The sequence below is a fragment of the Cynocephalus volans genome, chromosome 9 (genome assembly GCF_027409185.1).
Source record: "Cynocephalus volans isolate mCynVol1 chromosome 9, mCynVol1.pri, whole genome shotgun sequence".
NCBI lineage: Eukaryota > Metazoa > Chordata > Mammalia > Dermoptera > Cynocephalidae > Cynocephalus > Cynocephalus volans.
In genome coordinates, this window is record NC_084468.1 from 109704723 (window position 1) to 109720903 (window position 16181).

The window sequence follows — 16181 nt, forward strand, 5'->3', positions numbered from 1 at the left end:
CCCAGAAAAGGCCTAGACTCTATATTAAAATGTAGGAAAATTAGTTTGCTTTCCCTTGTTTAAAATTGAATTTAAATATGGAACATAAAAATGTATTTAATTTTTTTTTATTTTAAAAACACTTTTTATTTCTAATGAGCTTTAGAGTCTTCAAAGACATTTTGCTGTTTCTAAAAATATTAATGAATCAACTTCTGGTACTAATCATTCAGATGAATCACAAGCAATTGTTTTATTACATGTATGTTATTTTGTCACATTTTATTGCTAAATTTCAGGAACTTGGGGGATAGGAGAACAGTAAAATATCTGTTTCTTAAATGAATTCAGATTCTGTTGGGAAGAAAGACAAGTATAAACATTATTACAGAGTATTGAGCTAATAAAGACTTTCATAAACTACTATTGCTCTGTGAGTATCTTTGTCCAATTCTCTTAAATTGTGAGTTTCTTGAAGACCAATGTTGTTTTTACTTCATATCCTGCCAAATATGATTGTTGAACAGATGAATTGAACTCAAGTTGAGAAAAGTTAACTGAATTGATAAAAGTTTATAACATCTAGAGAGGTGCAAAATGTGGAAATCATTTTGCCCTGTGCATAGATAGACAGGAACATACTTAGCTTAACATAGCTTCATGCAAAATATATGCTTTAACAGTTCCTTATAATTCCTATGGTGAATAATAATGATAGATGTTGGGGGTTGAGCCCTTACTAACAGCCAGGCACTAACCTAAATGCTTTATAAGCATTGACTCAATTAATAAACATAAAAACTTTATGAACTAGATTCTATTATTATCCTCACAAATGTGGATTGATTTGTCAAGGCAACAGAGTAGGTGCAAAATCAAGACTCAAACCCACACATTACACATTCTATACATGTATTGAAATATAACTCTGTACCTCACAAATATGTACAATCAATATGTTTCAATTAAAAAATTAATTTCCTTAAAAAAAAAACACACACAGTGAGGATCCGGAGACTACTCCCAATTTTCACTGTATATTTATTTGTTCATTCGACAAGCAATTACTTAGGGAGTACTCATTGCCAATCATCATGCTGGGTTTCAAGGCAAAAGAATTAATGAAATGTAATCTCTTCATTTAAAGAATTTGTGGTCTAATAAAAAATGCAAAATAAGCAAATACAAAAATATTATAGGTTTTATTTTAGATATATTCACAAATAGCACAAAGCTAATGAATGCTAATAAACTGGGGACATATGGCATCAAAGTAGAGTCTTATATAAACTATTACAATTTTATTAAAATCTGAGCTTCACAGAAAAGTTAAGAAACTTGTCCATAATCATTGACTTAAAACAAACAAAAACAGGTGGAGAATATAGTTCAAAATCTGTATATTTGTTTTCATTTTTTCAGGAATACCTAATGTGCTAATATTGAATTTCTGTTAGTATATGTAGCTTTTACAGATAATATAAAATTTTGCAAGCTATTTTTTCACGTGGACTAGTGCCACTGAAAAGAATGCACTTCTACAATAATGATTTGTAGTAAATAAATAGTGATTTACCATATGTTGTTTTATTCTGAGTCAATTATAAATTTTGGTCAGGGTTCAGAAGGATCCATCTTTCTCTATTAAAAGTGTGAAATAGCTAATGAAAACTGCCTGAACTGGAGAAAAAAGACTAACCTTTAAAACTTGTTTTTTACTGACAGTATTTTATTTCACAGTAAAGAGATGAATTTTAGGGGAATGCTGTCAGGAAAGTAAAATAGAAAAAAATATATCTATTTTAAGCACTGCCAAAAGAGGTAAAAGTAAAGTGTTCTGACACTACGCATAAAACTTTTCTTTAAAAAATATTTATGGCGCTTATTGTGTCCTAGTGACTAATAATTGTGGGAAAAAATGAATTATCCACCATAACTTCTGTAGAGTGTCATAAAAGAGTTGGAGTGAAGCAGCACAGGGCTCCGTCTCCACGCAGACACCCATGGTAGTCTTTGTAATGTCATGTAGCCACTAAGCTCTAGCAAGTAAGAGAAATGATCTGCTTTTATTTAACATGTTTAATATAGACATTGCATGTTCGGATTAAGCTTTTCAAAGTTTTTGGTGCTACACATTTTTAGTAAAAGGTAACCTATTGAGTTAATTAAACATCTTAAATTTTATGTGAGGTATTGATACAGACAAAGTTCGAAATGCATTTACTCTTCATTAATATAATTTAGTGTGCAAAGGAGGCATAATACTCCACGGGCTTCATATACCAATGCAACTGCCAGATACATTGCATGTGTATTAGGAAGTGAAGTTGATTAATGATCACGTATTTGCATTTTCAGCAGATCCTAAGATCAAGGATAAGGGTCCTACAGAGTAGGCACTGGGTTTACTTCCTATATTGGTCTGCTCAGACTGCCATAACATAATACCATAGTCTGAGTGGCTTAGGCAACAGAAATTTATTTTCTCACATTTCTGGAGGCTGGAAGTCTGAGATCAGGACAGCAGGTTGGTTGGGTTCTGATGAGGGCTCTCTTGGCTTGCAGAGGGCCACCCTCTCTCTGTGTCCTCAGATGTCCTTCTAATAAATTTACCGATTTGATCAGATTAAGCCCCCACCCTTACAACCTCATTTAACTTCAATTACCTTCTAAAGGCCCTATCCTCAAATACAGTCACACTGGGGGTCAGAACTTCAAAATATGAATTTTGTGGGAGACACATTCAGTCCATAGACAGTCCTTTTTCCTACGTTTCTTGCTTCTTGTCAGTCTTCTCCAAACAAAACCCACATTGGACTGGGATGAGATTATTAAATATTTTTTTTACTAATGGAGCTGGTTGATCTAAAAATGCAATGCTTTGTAGGGTAAACAAACAAAAGTGTACCTCCCTTTCAGGCCTACGAAAGCAGGATTCCCATTTAGGTCTTCTCTCTTCCTTTCTATAATGCCTCCTGCTTTTTATTACCTCCTCTTTTAAGCACCTTAGTCCATGGTTTAACCTTGAAAGTGTCCACACTCCCAAAGAAGAAATGTTCCTTAGCAGATCTGGACAGATCACCTCTTGTGTTCTGTAGATTCAAACATCTCAGGCTTTAGCCGTGTGCTGAGGAAAGCTCTCCTTTGCTCAGAATAAGGATGACTCTAAAGAAAACTGATGGTGGCCTCAATTCCTTTGGAAGGAGATGATGGTTAATGCTCAGATTCCAGTTCTTTTGCCTAACCAGTTAGAGCTGTGGCCTTGCTACTTACCAAAGAAAGCTCATCTCACCTGGGCAAGACTCAGATAAAAAAGCAAATTATTCATGTTACTGTGATTTTGACCATGAACTTTAAAAAGAACTTTTTATCGAAGCATGTGACTCTCTCTTAGCTGTAACATAAGGAAACAGTGCCAGCTCTAATGATTTCTTCCTCATTTCAGTAAACAACTCTGAGAAGGGCGACTGGAGTTAGAGTAATCTTTTCCCATTGCTGGTCCCTTTCTTTCTGCCTATCTCCTTCTGCACTATGCCCTCTAATTTACATTCCTATGCCCCACATTTTCTTTCACAGTTTGATGACAGTTAACATATGTGTATTCTGCACCCTTTGCCAGGAGAGAAATTTTTTTATTAGGTGTATGAGAAAAAAATAGATCTTCCCCTGGTATACCAATGTGACATTACTGTGTACCACCATTTAGCATTACCCTAGATGAGGAAACTTAGGGGACATTCCTACTTAACTATTCTTTGTTGGTGTCGTACAAGCTATACATCATCTTATTTCAAGGCAGTGTAAGCTTTTGATTGAATTTTTTAAATACCTTCTTAATATCTTCCTGCTTTCTCTCCCGTCAATCAATTTTAATATTGCTGCTAAAGCTGCCTTTTTAAAAGACAGCTTTATTGCATTGCTTGTCTACTCAAATGCCTTCAGAGAATTACGTTGTTCTCAAATCCCTACTTTTATGCTTGCCATCCTAGATTTTCCACTAGCAGGCCCCTCAGTTTTCTAGCATTATTTTTTATTGTAATACAAAATTAAACTTCCACACTTACTAAGCTGGGCTACTCAGTTTTTCTAAAAAGAATTTCTTTGTTGATCCACCTCATCTCCTTCCTCTTTGCTTGATCTTCCTCCTCCTTGTCTTCTGCTTTCTTCTCTTAAATAGGTAGTCGTACTCCTCATTTCATTACATAGAAACCCATTTGGTCTATGCACGTTTCCATTATTGCTTGACTTTATTTTTTCCTCATACCCCATCTCCACTTTCAGTACCCTGCCTTCCTGCTAATCTAGATATGTTACCTGTTCTAAGTTCTTTATTCATCCTTTCGAACTCTCATAACATCCTTTTGAATTTATAATTTTTCTTGATGGAGTCTTTGAAGATTCTTATCAAAGAAGGTCAGTTTATGATATGCTTTCTGAGACATTTAGTGTGTTCCTAGTAATATATTCACTGAGTCTTCAGATTGATATGATAGCTGGTTACAAAATTGTGAGTTTGAAGTTCTTTTTTTCAACGAATGGAAAATATTACTTCACCGTCTTTCTTCATCTAGCAGTGATGTTTGGACTATGCTTTTATTATTCCTTTGTAGGTGATCTCTAATGGATTTTATAATTTCCTCTATGTGTAATGCTTGAATTTCACCATAATGTGTGATTTAAAACTTATTGATTTGGGGCATTAAGTCTTTCATTCGAAAATGTCTGATCTTTCCCTAACTCTGGGAAGTTACTAGTCTTCATTTTAGCACATTTCCTTTACTTTCATTTATATTTTTTTCTCACCTTCTGGGACAAGTATAATACACATCTTGATATGTTTACTTTTATATTTCATATCTATTCTCTTTTGATTCAATGGAATCTTTTTCAGATTTTTTTGTCAGTTGCATCGCTCTGCAGTTCACTCATCTGCTGAGTTTTTATTTTAACTGTTATAACTTGAAAACTGTTCATAGTTTCTTATTTGTGCTTCATGTTCCAATGATCCTTTCTGAATTTTTGAAGATTCTAATTATATTCTTTACTTCTTTCTGGTCCATCAATTCTGTCTGATCTTCGATTAGGTATCAAGTTGCGTTCTTTCCATCACAGAGTCCGTACTCCTAATGGGGTTGTTATTTTCCCAGGGAACTCATATTCCACTGGAAGTGTTAGTAACCCCATGGGTGATGTGTATTTGGATGATGGAATAAAGCCCATACCCTAGTTTAGGTTCCCTCAGATAAATTTAAGGTATTTATTTGTGCAAGGTGGAGGGAATCTGCCTCAGTGTAGAGAATTTATGTGCTTTAATATATACTTCTGTTGAGATAATTTTTTCTGAGATTTTTCATATATAGAAATTATTTACAATTTGATGTGCAAGGGCTCAGTGAAGAAAAACATTCTCAGGTTTGACCAGTCTGACTGCACTTGTTTTAAAGTATTTCTGCCCTAGCCACTGTTACGTTTCCTCTCTGGCCTAGACTACTTGCAGAGTTCTCTCTTGCAGGGCCTTCAAAGTAGCAATGGTCCATCCAGAGCAGTGTGGGCCAGAGAAAGGCATACTTAAAATAATCATTTTCCACCCAAATTGCATCATAAATCCAGTGACTTTGGCTTTACTCACCATTTCATGCTGTCCCAGAATTTTCACACGTCTATGTTTTTATAGATCCATCCAACTGCAGATTTTGTGGCATTTCTAGCCCTTGTTAGTGCACCATCTTAGTGAAATCCTATCTACTGCTCAAGGCCTACCTCAGGAGCTACCATCCCTAAATGCCATAGTTCACCACTTCTAGCTACAGTAAATTTTAATCTATAATTTAAACAATAACACCAGGTATTTAGTTAATCAGACTATAAAAGGCTGTGACTTTTTTTTTATAAACTGCATATATCAGCTAAAATTCTAATCAAATTCTAAGCAATATCCATTATACAAGTGACCAAAATGTTTATATTCTAGCCAGGATATGTTATATGTTAAATTATTATGTAAGAAAAGGGGCCTAGACAGTACGTTCAAGCTTAGTTAAACGAAGTATCTCAAATATAAGGAGTTCCTGGGGATTGAGTTGTTCATCAGTCCTAGGAAGAAAGCTATTTCCCCTGAAACATTTTTTATGTCCCTAATCTGTTATAGGTATTGTAACAGAGGTTAGTTTAACCTTTGAAATAGCTTGGTGAGGTCCACTTCCTCAACTAACAGATGATTAAACTGATGGCTGGAGAAGTCAGAAAACTTATCAAAGCTCACACAGCATATAAAAAACAGTGGAAGGAGGCTGGATGGTTATCTCAGTTGATCAGAGTGTGGTGCTGATAACACCAAGGTTCAAGGCAGGATTTGATCCCTGTACTGGCCAGCCAACAAAAAACAAAAACAAAAACAGTGGGTGGACTTAAATCTAGAAGTTTCACACCCTTTGTCAAGTAATGTGATCATCACCTAAGAAATAGTTCCCTATCACTTGTATGGTTGTGTGGGAACCCAAACTTGAGGAATTGACTCTTTTGACCACTTAGAATGACCTTCTTCCAGTTGCAGACTGCTTCAAATTTGTAGCAACTTTAGTGTAAAGTGCAGAGTCAGGGCAACTGTGAGAACTTAGTTTCCTTAAAAGCTCAGTTTTAGCTTCTAAGGTAGCATCAGTTCTGCTGATCTGCCTAAGTCATATGCTTCTATTGATTTATTATTTTATTTTATTTTATTTTATTTTTCTTGGTAGATTTGGTTTTATTTAGTCATTACGGAAGGGTAAAAGGAGCCCCTTCTAAATTCTTTCTTGGGATCTTAAACATGAACTCACGGTGCGGTTCTCTCCCCTCTTTGTTTTTTTTTTGTTTGTTTTTTGTTTTTTGTTTTTTGTTTTTTTTTTTCACTTTTTTTTTTTTTAATTTTATTTTGTCGCTATACATTGTGGCTGATTATTGCTCCCCATCACCAAAACCTCCCTCCCTTCTCCCTCCCCCCCTCCCCCCCAACAATGTCCTTTCTGTTTGCTTGTCGTATCAACTTCAAGTAATTGTGGTTGTTATATCTTCTTCCCCCCCCCGGTTTTTTTTTGTGTGTGTGTGTGTGTGTGTGTGTGTGTGTGTGTGTGAATTTATATATTAATTTTTAGCTCCCACCAATAAGTGAGAACATGTGGTATTTCGCTTTCTGTGCCTGACTTGTTTCACTTAATATAATTCTCTCAAGGTCCATCCATGTTGTTGCAAATGGCAGTATTTCATTCGTTTTTATAGCTGAGTAGTATTCCATTGTACAGATGTACCACATTTTCCGTATCCACTCATCTGATGATGGGCATTTGGGCTGGTTCCAACTCTTGGCTATTGTAAAGAGGGCTGCGATGAACATTGGGAAACAGGTATACCTTCGACTTGATGATTTCCATTCCTCTGGGTATATTCCCAGCAGTGGGATAGCTGGGTCGTATGGTAGATCTATCTGCAATTGTTTGAGGAACCTCCATACCATTTTCCATAGAGGCTGCACCATTTTGCAGTCCCACCAACAATGTATGAGAGTTCCTTTTTCTCTGCAGCCTCGCCAGCATTTATCGTTCACAGTCTTTTGGATTTTAGCCATCCTAACTGGAGTTAGATGGTATGTCAATGTGGTTTTGATTTGCATTTCCCGGATGCAGAGTGATGTTGAGCATTTTTTCATATGTCTGTTAGCCATTTGGATATCTTCCTTAGAGAAATGCCTACTTAGCTCTTTTGCCCATTTTTTAATTGGGTTGCTTGTTTTCTTCTTGTACAGTTGTTTGAGTTCCTTATATATTCTGGATATTAATCCTTTGGCAGATATATATTTTGCAAATATTTTCTCCCATTCTGTTGGTTGTCTTTTAACTCTGTTAATTGTTTCTTTTGCTGTGCAGAAGCTTTTTAGTTTGATATAATCCCATTTGTTTATTTTTCCTTTGGTTGCCCGTGCTTTTGGGGTTGTATTCATGAAGTCTGTGCCCAGTCCTATTTCCTGAAGTGTTTCTCCTATGTTTTCTTTAAGAAGTTTTATTGTTTCAGGATGTATATTTAAATCCTTAATCCATTTTGAGTTGATTTTAGTATACGGCGAGAGGTTTGGATCTAGTTTCATTCTCCTGCATACGGATATCCAGTTATCCCAGCACCATTTGCTGAAGAGGCAGTCCCTTCCCCAGTGAATAGGCTTGGTGTCTTTGTCAAAGATCAGCTGACAGTAAGTGTGTGGGTTGATTTCTGGATTCTCTATTCTATTCCATTGGTCAGTGTGTCTGTTTTTATGCCAGTACCATACTATTTTGGTTATTATAGCTTTGTAGTATAGCTTAAAGTCAGGTAGTGTTATGCCTCCAGCTTTATTTTTTTTGCTCAGCATTGCTTTGGCTATGCGTGGTCTTTTATTGTTCCATATAAATGTCTGGATAGTTTTTTCCATTTCTGAGAAAAATGTCTTTGGAATTTTGATGGGGATTGCATTGAATTTGTATATCACTTTGGGTAGTATGGACATTTTCACTATGTTGATTCTTCCAATCCAAGAGCATGGGATATCTTTCCATCTTCTTGTATCCTCTCTCATTTCTCTCAGCAGTGGTTTGTAGTTCTCATTATAGAGATTTTTCACCTCCTTGGTTAACTCAATTCCTAAGTATTTTATTTTTTTGGTGGCTATTGTAAATGGGCAGGCTTTCTTGATTTCTCGTTCTGCATGTTCACTATTGGAGAAAAGAAATGCTACTGATTTTTGTGTGTTGATTTTGTATCCTGCTACTGTGCTGAAATCATTTATCAATTCCAACAGTTTTTTTGTAGAGGTTTTAGGCTGTTCGATATATAGGATCATGTCATCTGCAAACAGGGACAGTTTAACTTCATCTTTTCCAATCTGGATGCCCTTTATTTCCTTCTCTTCTCTGATTGCTCTGGCTAGTACTTCCAACACTATGTTGAATAGGAGTGGTGAGAGTGGGCATCCTTGTCTAGTGCCTGTTCTTAAAGGAAAAGCTTTCAGCTTTTCCCCATTCAGGATGATATTGGCTGTGGGTTCTATTTAAAGAGGCTTGAATGGAGCTGAAGAACAAAGCAGCACGCCTGAGAGAGATGGTTAGAAACGTCCCTTTGCCTCCCTTTTCAGAGCACGTCATTCTGCCAAGATCAGGTCTCTGCAATTAGGGGACCAGACAAGGAAAAAAGGCAGCAAAGTTCTCACTATTATTTCAGGTAACATAGATGATTTAAGAGGTTTAACTAATTGAAGTTGGGATAAATCACAGGCACATGCATTTTGACAGTAGTGGAAAAAACTGCATTATTTCCTTTTCTGACTTTGAATCTTTACTATTCAATTTTTATTCTATCACAAAATTTAATAACATGCTTGAATCCAGTCTCCTATTGACACTAAAGTGAGTTTCTTTAATGCAACTTGCAAATTCTATTACCTATGGTAAAAACATATCTGAAACAATTGTTTTAAATCTATCATACATTGGGAACTACTAAGCATTTTAATTTTAATAAAAATTCCGTAATTTTTTACTATTTTTAGAAACCCTCAATAAATAGGCCCATATAATTGAGTTGCCTACATTTTTCTGCAGTCTCATTATAGCAGTTGATTGTTATAAGATAAATTGGTGGATATCAAATATAAACTCAGAAATTTTGATAATTTAGAAAATAAGTTTTTTTGTAATCAGCTGCAAAGCAGATTAACATGCAAGTGTAAGTGGCAACTGATAGACAGAACTTGGGTGTGTTTTGTAAGGAGTACACCCGCTATATTTCTTTACCTGTGATGCTGGGTGTGGGAATTAAAGAAAAAATATGTCAAAGAGGAGGGAGTCTCAGTGCCACTCAGGTTCACAGGGATCTTATCCTCAATTTTCTAGGCAGAAAGACTAAAATCTATCAGTGTAATCAGAGTTTACCTGGCTTTCAAGTCCTTAATAATTCTAACAAAACTTGATAATGATTGATGCCCATATCAAAATGCCATTAAAATTTGTACCTAAATTCCTTGCCATGGCTTAAATACCCACAAACAATATCCATGCCATCCCTTTCTTGGTATCAGGGTATCTGGAAGGTGAGCCGGTAATCAAAAGATAGCTTGAGTAGTGGCAGTGAGAAAAAGAGAGAGCTAAACTGTTCTGCACAAGAAATACATCAAAATTTAATGATTGTAATTGTAAGCAAGCTAGAAAGTTTAAGGGAGTTTTAGTTATTACTCAACCAATGGAACTAATTATACACATTCTGCTGTATTATTGACTTAATAGAATTTCCTAGGCTACTATATAAACTCTAATTTACTTTTTTGCTGCTCGCTTCGGCAGCACATATAATTTACTTTTTTGCTTTTACATGAGCAAATGTGTTCTGATCTAAGTAAGTGATGAATACAACCAGGTTATACATTGTTAACTTTGTATTATGAGAGCTTTAGTCTTCCTTTGCTCACTGAATGCTTTGTCTCATTTATTTTAATAATGAAATAAAATAACCTAAATCTGAAATTAACCTAAAGAAGATTTCGTTCTACTGATTTTTAGAAAAAGTGAGATAATCCTCTTGCTTAATTGAGGGCAGATTACATGATCAGATTCTTTTCACTTCTTTTATCCTTTTTATCTTTTTCTATTGCCATGTAATTTTCCCTTCTTTTCTATCTTGAATTGAATTAATCATAAATTTTTCTAAAACCTCTTTATTATTTAAAATTGATTTTTTATTTTTGTTCTTCCATTCTAGAGATGCACCTAACTTAAAACTAACCATGTGTGTTATCCATGACTCAAACTGCCTTATTAGAAAAACCCTATTTTATTTCCAGATTAGAAAGATGCTTGTTGCATTAAATATGTTATTTGCTCCACTGCTTAGCTGTATTAAGCAGTAAAAGGCATTTGACTCAGAAAAGGCAGCTGGTGAACTGAATGCAATGTGAACCACTATCAGGGCTATAAAAAAAGACAAATTAAGTTCGTAACTTTGGTCATAAACTTGGTCTGATAAAATAAAACAAAATAAGGCCCATTATGGTGTGTTTACTGCCATCTGCTACTAAATTCTTCTTTTGGATGATTCCGGAATTGCTTCAGAGCCTTCACACTGAGCCGTATGTCTATGAAATGCAAAACTCAGAGGAATTAGAAAAACGTTAAATGAACTCACATAACAAATGCAAATCCTCTATGTTCAGACATGCTCTACTCTCAATTTATGCTCTCTGAATTTGCCCTGAATGATTTCCATCCTGGTGAGAAGCCATTTAGAGTTTGTGGAAGATCACTTGCTATGTTCTACATTTATACAGAGTCTATGACGTGTATATAATTTAAATGTAGCTATCTTCATCACTTGTCTTTGAAGAAACCACCCCTCTAGTTTATGGAGGATAAAATTAAAACATAGGCAAAATGCAATGGATTATAATATTGAGCTAGAACAGATAAAATAATGTATCTTCATGGTCCCAGAAATAATGGCTCACCAGCAGCCAATAGACTCAGTTACACCGCACTCACCTGGGAGCCTGTAGACTTTGCTTGATGAGAGACAAGACTGCTGAATTTTGTTGGCAGTAGGGATATAGAGAAAGAAAAAGACTAGTTTCTTCCAACAATGAATCTGTATACTTTCTCCCCTTGATCTGAACTCCTTACTGTGGACTTTGTCCATTCCTGTAACACTGAACAGTGCATGAGTAAAGTGAGCATATAATTTAACATCCATAACAAGACACTATCGAGAGTTAAAGGGGGGCCCTCTCAATATTACAATGGTGCAACAGGCTGATACCAAACTGTTGGTGCTGTAGGTATAAGATGGATGATGTTATATTTTAAATTATTTTAGATTTATTCTTTCTTACTTTATGCTAATATTTATCCACTTAACATCCTAGCCAGCTTCTGTTTATTCTTCTCTTCTAAAAATAAACTATGCTAAAACGTAGACTTCACCAATTTTGTTCTATATAATGTTGTTTTTTACATACCCAGGAAATAAAGAAGAACGAAAAAAAAAAAGGATAAACATCCACTGTACTTTGTTTTATTTAAAATTTCTGTTTAATATAAATATACATGTGTATATCTCTCTGTATGTATATGCATATATATTTGTATATCTATATCTATATATATGTACTACATATGTGCACTTACGTAATTTTTCAGTCTCACATAGATGAAATTGCTTAATAAAATATATTTTTTGTCATTCTCTAAATGATCTTTTATACTCAGCAGTAATCTTTCCAAAAATATAGTCTCAAACTAAATAATTTATTTGCACTTAGGAGTCAAGCTGGGATATCTTCACAGAAAGAGTATTTTTTAATTAGAATATATAATTTTAAATGGGGCAGGAAAATATCCAATTACTGGCTCGAGGGTCTCATGGGAAAAACAAAGCAAAACAAAAAGAGAAGTTTCATTGCTGCAACAGAGAAAGTATAGGATAAAATTTAGTTCAAGTCTGAGTCATCTGACTTTAAAATTTTACTACTTCTTAAATATCTGCTGATTAAGAACACAATTGGTCCCTAACTCTAAGATAAATCTGAGTCCACAGGTGCAAGTCAAAGGACTTCCACTTTGGAGAGAAGTTATACGGCCTGGGTAACAGTAAGGTTAGTCTGATCATCTATTACGCCTTGTCGAATTTAAATCTGTTTGCTGATTTAAGCTTATTTACATTTTTTTTTAATTTATCATTTTAAAGCTATCTTTGAAATAATTTAAATCTCTATAAGAAACCCTTTGTCTCAATTATATGTCTTAACTTAATTCAAATATATATATATGAACTATAACCATGGCCAATTTTATATGTTAACAGCTCCTAGAATTCCTTTTATTTAAAATAATGTAAGTACATATTTATTTAATTTCCAATCTAATAAAATATACTGGGTCTACAGAAATTGCTTGTATTTTTACTTTAATTTGTCTATTCATTCATTCATTCATTCATTCAACAAAGTCATATAGCACTTTTTACATGCTAGGTAGTCTTCTAGGTAGTAGAGAAATGGTAATAAAAACAAATAGACAAACAACAGATACATACCTAGTTCTTCTGGAACTTACATGCTACATTCTTCTTTCTTTATATTGGCATGTGATTTTTTTCTTAAAAGAAAAACTGAAAAATAAAAACAGCAGTTTAAACTATGAAGTAAAAATGAATAATTTAGTGATTTTCAGAGTACATTTAAGTGCCACATTAGATTTACTAAAGTCATCTCAGATTGGATTTTAAAACATTTCCAATATTCTTCTTGTGTTATAAGCATTTTCTTTTACTTACTTGAAAAAAACTCATGTAATACTTAAAATCATATGATAACCGTATTAATCCTATGTCCACTTTTGCATATTGAAAATACATACACATTTTTCTATTCTCATTTGTCATTGAACCAATGGGATCCCTTGATCATGAACTGTTTCATTGTAAATTTTTATTTATACTGGACAAGTTTCTACCTATAACACTGCATAAATGAAAACTCTCAAAAACTTCACATTCTTCATTTTCACAAACTATTGCCAGTCTATTAGGCATCATCAGAGTTTATAAAATATTATTCGACATGACAGGAGAAAATGGCATCTTGTTTTAATTTACATATTTATTTCAGAAATGAATGATATTGAATACATTTTTAATATGCGTATTGGTCATTTTTACTTTGGAGAGGGATAATCATTCCTTTACCCACTTCTTTGGATAGGAGTCATGGTTTTTCAATTTTCCTGTTTCTGATATACGTTTTAATTTTTTCCTAGCTTCTTATTTTTCCCACTGTATATCATACATTTCCATAGAAAATTTAATTTCTTCATGTATGTAACAAACTGATTTTTTACGAGTTCATGGATTTTGTTTGTTTAGAAAGACCTTTGTCTCAAACATTATAAATATTTGGTTTTTTTCTAGAACTATTACATATTTTTAACATTTACATAGTTCCTGTTTAAATATCATCTGGAATTTATTTTGTATAAGAAATGATACAGGAATATAACTTTTTTCAAGTTGAAAGAAATTACTCCATATGTAAAATGCTCTTTTTGCTTTCTAACTTGGAAAGACTCTAAAGGGATTTAGTACTTTTGACATCCTACTAATTTATGGAAATGAATGAAGAAGAACAAAATTGGTTACAAGAAATCTCTTTAAGAACTTACCTTAATAGATCATGTTGAGAGAAGATAGTAGCTTGGACAATATTGGTGTCACTGTAGATGGACAGTAGAGATACTTGTACAAATTGAGAACCTAAAGGGCCTGCTGATTGATTGCTAATGGTGAAGGGGAAATAGAAAGAGAGATGAATGCACATATAAGGATGATGTGTTATGTTAATGTTGAAAATTTAACAATGAGAAAAGAGGAAATTTATATGTGAAATAGATGAAGAACTCTCCAGGCAGAAATAATATGGTAAGTGCAAGTTTAATGATAATTCAGAATAGAGAGACTATTAGTCAAAGCTTTCAAATGGATAACAGTACCCATGGAAGCTAAATTAGAGGGTAGAAAGAATCTAAACTACTTCATATTGATCAGAGTAATACAGATAGAGACATGAATAAAACTAAAATCAGAAAACATTGAAAAGCATTTAGAGTGTGTTGACTTTTTTTTCTCTTTTTTTTAGTTTTCAATCAATCTTTTAATGAAAAGATTGTAAAATAACGGTCTCTCATTGCTATACATTAAGACTGCACACTTCTGAAGAGATCAGTTGTTGGTAAATCGCTTTTCTATGACACTGGAGAGATGTGTACCCGCAGCTATGGCCAGAATTTATCCAAACTTTCAAGGGAAGTGTACTCAATGTGATGAGTGAAGGGATGGTGGCCAGAACAGGAGTGAGATCTAGAATTGATGGTGTCACCAAATGCCTGGTAGGCATTCTGACAAATAAGTCATTAATGCTTAAAATAAAGGAAAAGCATGGTTATGAAGGTGGTTTTGTTTTGTTTTGGTCTTGCAGAGGACACTTTGTAAATTCAACAAAAAATGTGGCGTCGAACTCCAAAGACAATTTGGCCATGATATTGTCCAGGTGTCTACACAGATTACACTGAATATATCACAGCTCTTTAAGGAAAGTTCTTGATAAAATTATAGAACATTTTATTGAGAAATGGCATTATAATCCTATATCTACCGCTAATTTTTACATGGTTCAGGTGTTAGGCACATAATATCTCTGTAAAAAGAAGGGTTTTGGTTTACATAATCTCTTCTTCCTCGAAGTTGTTATTATGCAGAGCAATAGCTACTGGAATCATAAGGTAGGGTCAACTTGAAAGAGTTCATTAATAGTTGTTTTTTATAGCTGTCTAATATTCACTGCATCGCTCTCCTGCAGGCAAGAGTGGAAAGACACTCCTGGGAGCTGGGGTAGCTGATAATTAGGTACCCCATCATACAGTCTGTGAATATTTTTAGATTTTCTTTTTAAAAGAGATTCCGAGTGTACCTGGAGACAATGAGGGAGGGAATACTAGGCTGCTTTCTTCTACGGTCCCAGGCAATTCAGCTCTAGCCCAAACTTGCATAGCACAAGCAGCAAAAGAAACACCCTGTCTCTAACAGGATCCACAAATCAAGTTATTCACTAACCACACGTCTTGAGCAAGTCCTCGAGGAATTTTATCCTCTGACTAAAGGGGCTTTCAGTGTTTTCCTTCTCATTCTGCATGGCTTCATTCTTCTCAAGATGAGTTCTGGTAAACACAATTTGCTCTCCAAAACATCCCTTCAAGAGGGCTGCCTCAGGATGGTGCCTTGCTGACCCACCCCTTAATCCACATCTGATGACAGAAAATTAAAGCTGCTTATAGGACTGAGTTGAAGTAGAGAGAGAGAAAGGGCAGACATGTATTCCAATGACACAGATTCAAGGACAAAGCAAGGTGGCGTGACCAAATTTTCAGTGAGGAAAACAGCAGCGAATAACTCACAAGACGGTAATGGAATTGATCTCTTTGAACAGAGGTCTTGTGTGGTCTTTGAGGCAGAGTCCAGAGGAAACTGATGCAAGGCAAGAATATTCTCACTGCTAAGTGTTCAGCCCCAGTTAAATCTAATAATGGAACCACCAGTTAATGGCCTCATTTCTGACGAGATGGTCAGTGAAAGAAGGCTGAATTAATAGGCATTGCGGTTTTTCA